The sequence below is a fragment of the Onychostoma macrolepis genome, chromosome 07 (genome assembly GCF_012432095.1).
Source record: "Onychostoma macrolepis isolate SWU-2019 chromosome 07, ASM1243209v1, whole genome shotgun sequence".
Taxonomy (NCBI): domain Eukaryota; kingdom Metazoa; phylum Chordata; class Actinopteri; order Cypriniformes; family Cyprinidae; genus Onychostoma; species Onychostoma macrolepis.
In genome coordinates, this window is record NC_081161.1 from 16,450,255 (window position 1) to 16,458,949 (window position 8,695).

Genomic DNA, 8,695 nt, shown 5'->3' on the forward strand with positions numbered 1-8,695 from the left:
ACAGAACTTTACCATGGTAAACTGCCCTGTCGTTTCAAACGACTTTTGTCAGCTTATTGAATTAAGTTACCGAATTAAAATTGTTTTTAACAAGCAACGCTTATCTTATATTAACATTAGGTTAACTAATGTGAAATTTAGTTCAGGTGTTAGTAGTTAATGTTGGCCAGTAGCCTGAGGAAATAAAATCGTATGTTAGCTAGGTTAAACTAGTTTTATGGCTAGCTGCCTTTCTAGTTTTAGAATTAGTTTGTTATAGTTTTTAATGGAATTTAAGATTTACTGCATTTTTTTTTGTATTTGTGTTTTAAAGGCAACTGCAATGAAGCATCAAGAAAGACATGAGCAGGCCAGCCACCCTGAGACTGATAATACATGGTAAGAGAACAACAATGGTTTTGAGAGATTTGTGTATTCTTTATGAGGTTTGCCTTTTAAATGGGTGTTATTTCTTCTACTTGTTTTTCAGAGAAGACATGTCAAAGTGGAGGGTGAGCAAAGATGGTGGCCACCTTTTGGAGCAGCACCTGGGTTTTGCAGATGGCTATGTATTCTTTGGCTGCTTGTCTTTTTTCCCCATTATGTTTCTGTTGCCTAAATATTCTTTGTGAGGATGAATCCAGAGGACACAACATAATGCACTGCAAAACGTCCTAAGACAGGAGAAATGGTGAAGATGCACTGTTCCAGCATTGGAAGACTGTATTTTTAAGTGTTATACATGCAATATTTTAAATAAAGAATTTGAGATGTGAATAAAGAATAAAGAATTATTGTGTCTGTTTTAATTGAATGCCAGTAGTACCTATGTAGAGTAAAAATAAAATGAATTCTATATAAAAATTATAAAATCTAATGAAACCTATATTAAAATGAATGAATTACAGTAGTATACTGATAAATCAAATACAGTTTGCTACTGTAAACAGTGTTGCCAGTAAGTTACTGTAAAAACCCTTTGAAATGTCTAACAGTGCAGTGTGGTGGAAATGACATTTCTGTAGTTTTTTTGTGAAAAATTGGAAGATAGCTTCACTGATTAGCTTTGAATTAATACTTAGCATTTCATGTATGCAAAATACTCTTATTTAACTTAAAATTTTTAGCTTTTTAAAAACACCCTTGAAGCTACAGCATGTTTGGAAATGACATAGAATAAATATATTAACTGATCAAGCAATATTTACGTTGATTTTTCTTCATATGTAGTTGATGAAAATTTAAATTCCCTCTATGTCCAACATGTGCTCTGATGTCACTGAACATTTCCATAGAAACCACCAAAACAATCTTTCACATAAACTTTTTAAAGAGACATTACAGTGTTGTGGTGGAAATGACACCAATACTGTGCGACAGCTATATTTTGTATAAAAAGTAATATTGATAGTGGTCTCACATTAAATACTATAATGTATTTTAATGATTTTACTAGTGCTTAATTCAGGTACATTAATAATTACCAGATAAGTCATATTTTTAAACTGTATTTTCATTGATTAAAAGTTGAAAAGTCTGGGTGTGCGACAAGGAGAAAACAGTGATTTTGACACCTATAAGGAGGTTGAAAAGTATGAAAAAATCATAATAGAAAGGTAGTAAAAAGTTTTTAAGGTGGTTTTATTGTTAATTTGACAAAGAAAGAGGAATTTGTCCAAAATTATATGTATTTTTAAAAATATGACCAAAGAACATAAAAGTGCAACCTGGTCTCATAAAAATACGTACCTCTGCGCACTTTTTGTGCGACACCATTTTAAGTACCTCGCTGCACGTTTCGCTGCAGTTTCAAATGGAAATGTCCACTGAGTGGCGCTAAAACACAGGTTCAATATGTGAACCCTGGCACGTTTTTATTACGTAGATATTAGTACCTATTGCTGTTTTTTTATTACGTTGCTTCAGATACGTATTGCGGCGGTTCAGAATTCAAATATCCAGGGACTGTCGCTAAAAGGTTAATGCTCTATCGGAAATATTGGAAATATGCTCTACACCAAATCCAGCCCTAAACCTACCCGATAGTGTTAACAAATGCAAAACTGATATAAAACGTATTAGCTGATGCAACTGTGCCATTTTAACTTCCTTTTACGCAGATTTTAACTGCTTTGTCGAACCGTAGTTACACGGTATTCAAACCGGTGCTTCTCGTCTTCTAAGTCCGTCTCCGAACTCCATGAGCTACTGAACAAACTTATTATCTATGAAAACCCATAAATATGAAGTTGGATGTGTGCGATGCTAACCTTCAAAAGCATCAGTTTTCAAATCTCCCAGCATATTAATATTGTTTTGAAGTCATAGCATGATATTCTTCAAGTAATTGTGCGAAAATTACGCTTTATTAATCACAACTCTGTAAATTTGTGTGAAAGTGTTCATTTATTTTGGAAACTGCAGTGATATGTACTTATTGGTACGTATTTCATGTCACGCTAAAAAGTGCACCCAGGTACGTAAATGCCATATGAGACCAGGTAGAAAAGTGCCCATAGTCTAAGAATCACCCATATATATATATATATATATATTTATACTACTATTACTAACTACTAGTAGTCATATTAACAGTATCAATCAAATTAATATTTAACATTGTTTATTGTGTTTATTCATTTTTGGCCAATGAATCATGCTCAAAATATGAATGTGGGAGTCAAAAAGAGAGTTTAAGTAACCATAACTGTCCAGAAGAACAAAAAGAGCTTTGATCGGCACTTCTTGCAGACTGAGGTGTCTATGACTTAGTTCACACTGCAGGTCTTAATGCTCAGATCGGATTTTTTGCTGAAATCTTCAATTTGTTTGTGCTGTTGTTCACATTGTCATTTAAATGCTACTGCCATCAGTTTCCTGTGGGAACCGTATGCGGCCCTGAAGTGACCCGCACGCGCAGAAGAACACGTGACAGACGCAGCACACTGTGTTTGCAGAAATAAAAATGGATGCTGCTCGTGTTAGCGTGTGTTTAGCCATTTTTAAGTTAATGTGCAATAGGAGCCTAAATAAGAAAGTGATAAGAAGAAGAATATTAAGAAGAAGGAGAGCACGATTTCATCCAGAATTGTGACATTTGTCGCATTTCAATAACGTAAAAATCACATGGCCGTTCAGACTGAAGTCGCATTGCAAAACATCGGATATGTATCCGATTTAGGACCACATATGAAAGTGGCCTGGGACTGATTTGAAAAAAAAATCGGATTTGTGCTGTTCAGACTGTCATAAGAAAATCAGATATGGGTCACATTTGGGCAAAAAAGTCGGATTTGGGACACTTTAGCCTGCAGTGTGAACTAAGTCTAACATTCCATCTTTTTAAATCTTTTCCAAAAAAGCTTCCACACTGGTGAACTTACATTTCCAGGTGTGGAAAAGTGTCTTGCTTTTGCTTGTCATCTCCAGCTACATGATTTTGGTTGGCAGTAGTAGTTCCACAAATGTTGGTGGCATAAGGTGCAATACTGTCACATACTATGTTGGAGTGTCAACCAGGTAGTTACTGGTGCTGCATTATTTATGATATTATTGTATGTGTTGTATTAACACAATATCAATATTGTATTTTTAAATAACATAGTTATCATCAATACTGGTGTATTGTGACACCTCTAATATATGGTGCAGTTTGCTCCTGCTATTATGGTGACAAAAAGCATGTTTCTCCATTTACAGGCTCTTGAAAGCATTGAAATTGACTTTTTCTTTGTCTGCTATCATTGTTGTCACAGCTCAGGGTATTTGAGCAGTTAGCTTGGACGTAAAGAAAACTTTGTTGTGCACTGTATGCCACTACTAAACACTTTACTCAATACTAGTTTCAGTCGTGCTCACACATATCACAAAAACTCAAGGATGAAGTTATGGAAGTCATGATCAAGTATTTATTTATTTATTTTTTAAAATGTATTTATGTATTTATTTATTTATTGTAATTTCATTCCTGATTTGAGCCCTGATTTCAAAACAAAGAACTTCATGCTAAAGTTTTTATCTGTCCCTCGGTAATTGACTGCTTATTTCTCAATGTCTCTCCTCTCACACTGTGCTTGCACTTGCTCCACAAGTATTTTCCTAAGGAACCATTTGCACTTCATTAAGGTCTATCATGTTTGGATCTTGGCAGAATATCATAAGGAGCATCAAGAAGACCTAGTCAGATGGATAATTTTCTGATTCGGAGAAAAGAAAAGAATAAAAATTTAAATGAAGAAATTGGAGAGAAAGAAATAAACATGAACTGATCTTCTGCTGGAATAGTTCCTGTGCCTTGAAAATCAGAGGCAATTACTTTATATCCTGCAGTGTATTTTAAGGGGTTCACAAAAGTGGCCAAACTCAAGTACGTGATCGAGTTCCTTTAAAGCCAATTTAATGAATCAAAGCAAGCGCTATCTGATACCATGGCGACCCAAGAGAAGAAGCTGCTTGCCACCCCAGGCCCTAAAAGAGTTGTGCGCTTCTGAATGTAGTTACTCTATTACCACTACAACAAGCTGAAGCAGTACTAGATGACATCTATGTCTTCTGATGTTCTATTGGCCTTCATTTTATGCAAATTTAGTTTTATTTGGCCTTTTAATAATAATAATGAGCTATAAAAGCGTCTGTAACTTTCAGAATCTACTACAATTAAGCTGCAAAATGTGTACATTGCACGTTTACATGCCTCACATGTCTTGCAATATGAAGCACTGCATTCAAAATATCACAAACACATCTCAAAAGCAAACATTTGCAAACACCTTTGCCATAATATTAATTCCTGTTAGATTTTTGGGTGTTACATAGAAAATTGTGTGCTGTGTTTTGCAAAAAGTGTTCTATGAAATTGAAAACTGAGTCAAAGGCCGAGAATTGGTGTATGGTTTTGCAGATTTGGTGTCTGGTGTGTTTGAATGTCAGGTTTCAGAAATTGTGTGACAAGTAAAGATTTTGTGTTTAAGGATGAGGCAGAATAAAATATTTTGGACCAAACAATAACCCTCAGTCTGCGAGTAAAGAGTCATAGGGGTCATAGAGTGGGTTGAAAATGTCTTGAAAACATTTTGAAAAAAAAACAAAAACAACAACAACAACAAAAAACTTAGTGCAGTATAGATTAACATGTTAAAACATGTACAAAACAACTGTTGCAGCAATTGGCAAAACTCTTGGAAATCTTTCAAGTCCACTCAAGACATTTTTTTTTTTTTTTTGGTTGGATGTGCATCACAGTGCTTTGAGACAGCCAGGTGGAAAGCATCATGGAGATGGTCAAACACCTCCCTCCCCTCTTCGATCCTGAATTGATATCAAAACTACTTGACAATACGGACCTGTACCTTCCATCTCTTCCAGAAGTGGAGGTTGTTCGTGACTGTCTGGGATGATGAAGCCTCATGCAGCAAGAACTCTTTGTAGAAACTGACATGTTCTGCATTGTACTTAAATGCCTCAAACCAGCTTCAGGGAGAGAACGGGCCTGCAGTTTTTCCTTCAAAATGAGGACACTCTCCTATTTTATTTTATTTTTTTAAGGTTTCTTCAAGAAGACAAAACTCAGACAGGTCAGCAGGGTTAGTGAAGGTCTCTGACAGCAGACATGGGAGAGGCAGGTCAAATCCCCACATTTGGGCATTCACCTTTAAGACTTTCATATAAGCTTTTAAGCCCGAGACACACTGCACGATTTTCGTCTGTCCCAGATGAAAGATTGGCATCAGGAAACAATCGTGGTGAAAAAGAAATCGTGTCTGGGACAGCCGAAAATCGTGCAGTGTGTCTTGAGCTTTAGGCAGTAGAATGCATTATTTGTGACTACTGCAACTTCAGTGTTCCTAGTATTGCCTGGGAAAAAAGATGACTAGTTTTTCATGAAAGTTAATTTCATAAAACTAAATTTCATCTATGACCACGATAGCATTACTCACTCACCCAACATTTAGATCATTGCAGTGTCAAGTAAAACACAAAGTTTCTACTCATGGATCCTGTGGAGGACTGCTTCCATATGCTGTTGGCTGCTTTCAATCTCACGCAACGCTGCTCTGCGTTTGCAATGCTTAACTAGAAACAGACACAACTTCAGACTCCGCACACAAACTCCTTAACAAACTCACACCTTGCATCTGACAGAGTGCTTGTACTTTGTAAAGATAAACTCTTAGTGTGTAACCTGTTTTAAAGTGGAGTTTAAGTGGTCATCTCAGGTAGTTTTTCCACACTGTGTTGACAGAACTTGCTGTCTAGATTCCAATAAATCAATACCGCTCTGCTGTGAATTTAGAAGTTAGTGCCAATTTTCTGCATTTTTTCACTGACTTAGTCATCTCAGATGGCACCTCCAATTTTTTATTTTTTTTTGGAATGTAGTCACATAACTCAACCCATCCCAGACAGCAGCTGACTCTGTGCCGGATCCGGCAAATCCGTATTACAGTCACATCCCTTTCAGTGCTGTAACACGGATCCAGCCCGGGCCCGGTTTCAGTGGGCGGGAACTACTGTCGCAGAGCAGATCCGGGCCGCGTCCGAAACGAGCGCGTTTTTTTTCTGCAGTTCAGAACAGAAGACGTTAAAGATATTTGCTTTGATCAAAGCAATACATTGTATTTTGAAGTAAATTAAAATAGAAAACCATTATTTTAAATTGTAATACTTTTTTCTGTATTTTTGATCAAATAAATGCTGGCTTTATTAGCATTTTGCGGAAAGAGTAAAAAAAATGTGTTGTAATATACTGTTTCAATATCTTAGAGAAACCAATTTAAGTGGATATAGTTGTTGTTGTTTTTTTTTAAAAACAATGCTTATACACAACATTCTGGTCCACACTCATACCAGATGGTGGCGGTAATGCACCAAAAAGTTGTTTGCCAACCGCCAATAAACCTTAATAGAAGAAGAAGAAGACGTCAAAACGATCGAGGCACGGACTGTACGGTGTTATCCTCAACAACTTCACCAAGGTTATGTCACACTGTTCTACTAACAAATTAATTTCTTATTATGTTGTGTACTCGATAACTTAAAGGTTTGGTGTTTTTATTGCTCCTTAGATCGGTGTTGGACCGGCGAACACTTTAGGCCTATTATCAGGACTTGCTAACATGAAGAAAACGGTCCAGAGGTATGTAATTAACGTTATACGTAATTAACGAATTTTAACTTGATTACTTAATTTAAACTTTAGTAATTTTGACTGCTTCTATTAAAATGTAATGTTTAAGTTTGCTGCCTGATAATTAGTCATGGTGGGCTAGCAATGTTAACGTTTAAGTGCTAACCCTCAAGGCTGCATGCATTTATTTGATCAAAAATACAATTAAAAAAGTAATATTGTGAAATATCATTTGAATATATTTTAAAATGTAATTTATTCCTGTGAATTTTCAGCATCTTTACTGCAGTCTTCAGTGCATGATCGTTCAGAAATCATTCTAATCAGAAATGTTTCTTGAGCAGCAAATAATAATAGAATGATTTCTGAAGATCATGTGACACTGAAGACTGGAGTAATGATGCTGAAAATTCAGCTTTGATCACAGAAATAAATTATATTTTGAAGTATATTAAAATAGAAAACCATTATTTTATTTCATTTCATTATTTTTAATACTTCACAATATTCGTTTTTCTTTTTTCTGTATTTTTGATCAAATAAATAATGAGCATAAGAGACTTATTTCAAGAACATTAAAAACAGTAATGTGTCCAAACTTTTGACGAGCCCAGTCCCCTTGAATAAGCAGGCAGAACGCTTTCAGGCACATCCTGAACGATAGAAACAGAGGGGCACTGAGGAGACAGACATGTATTACATTATATTGTTTGGTATGGTTTTTATTTATAAAAGCTTTGCCAAAATATGCTTTTATTTCTGTTAACGGTATGCTCCATGTTAATTGGATAAATGAACTGAGAAATTGTCCAGCAACACTATATAACGATCTGTTTCAATTTCAGCTTCCACCTGAGATCCGGGACTGTCAAATAGTAAGGTGAGTCCATATATATATATATTTTTTTTTAGTTTTCAGTGGAGTTTGAGTTATTCAAGCTATTTGAATGCCACAATTTATGATTGAGTATTGATAATAATGAGTGTCTGATAATGTTACAACTTGTGCTGTTCAAAACATATTGTTTGTTAGGGCCGATTTTGAATTGCAGCTTTCTGGAGAAATGCTCCTTCAAATAACTTCACACTCATCCTGATCAATATACCTGTTATGACAGTCATAGTCCTCTAGCAATGCTATAGTCTGTGTGTCATTTGGGTACAAACCCTTTTTCATCTCAAGTCGGTGATTAAAGGAAGTGTGTATGACACTGATGTCCCATGCACTAATTTCCACAGTGGAGCATGTTAATAAACTGTGACTCTTATGTGTAAGGCTTAAACATTGCCTTCCTTGCTTTGTAATACTAAATGAAACAAATACATTCATAACATATCTGTGTAATATGCAATTAGTTGTGGATTTTTTTTATATATAAAACAGGTGGCACAGTTTCCCCTTGCTTTTCTTCTGTTATATCAGTTATTATACTTTACACCTATGGGCAGTAAGCAGAATGAACATTATCTTTGTTACACACAAAGCAGGACAAAATTACTCGATTACAGGAAAATTAAAAAATGCTAACCATGGATAACATTTATGATGTGGAAAAGCATATACAGTGCGTGCATAATTATTAGGCGATC

The 8,695-nt window shown here is 35.4% G+C and overlaps 1 long non-coding RNA gene across 2 annotated transcripts in view; it reads left to right on the forward strand.

Moving 5' to 3' along the window:
- The window catches only part of LOC131543309 (uncharacterized), a 115,292-nt gene extending 114,571 nt beyond the window's left edge, over window positions 1-721 (forward strand). For both annotated transcript variants that reach the window (XR_009271877.1, XR_009271876.1), the window contains exons 4-5: window positions 314-378; window positions 470-721. This is a non-coding gene — a long non-coding RNA (uncharacterized LOC131543309). The remainder of the gene's footprint in view (window positions 1-313; window positions 379-469) is intronic.
- Window positions 722-8,695: the final 7,974 nt, after the last annotated feature.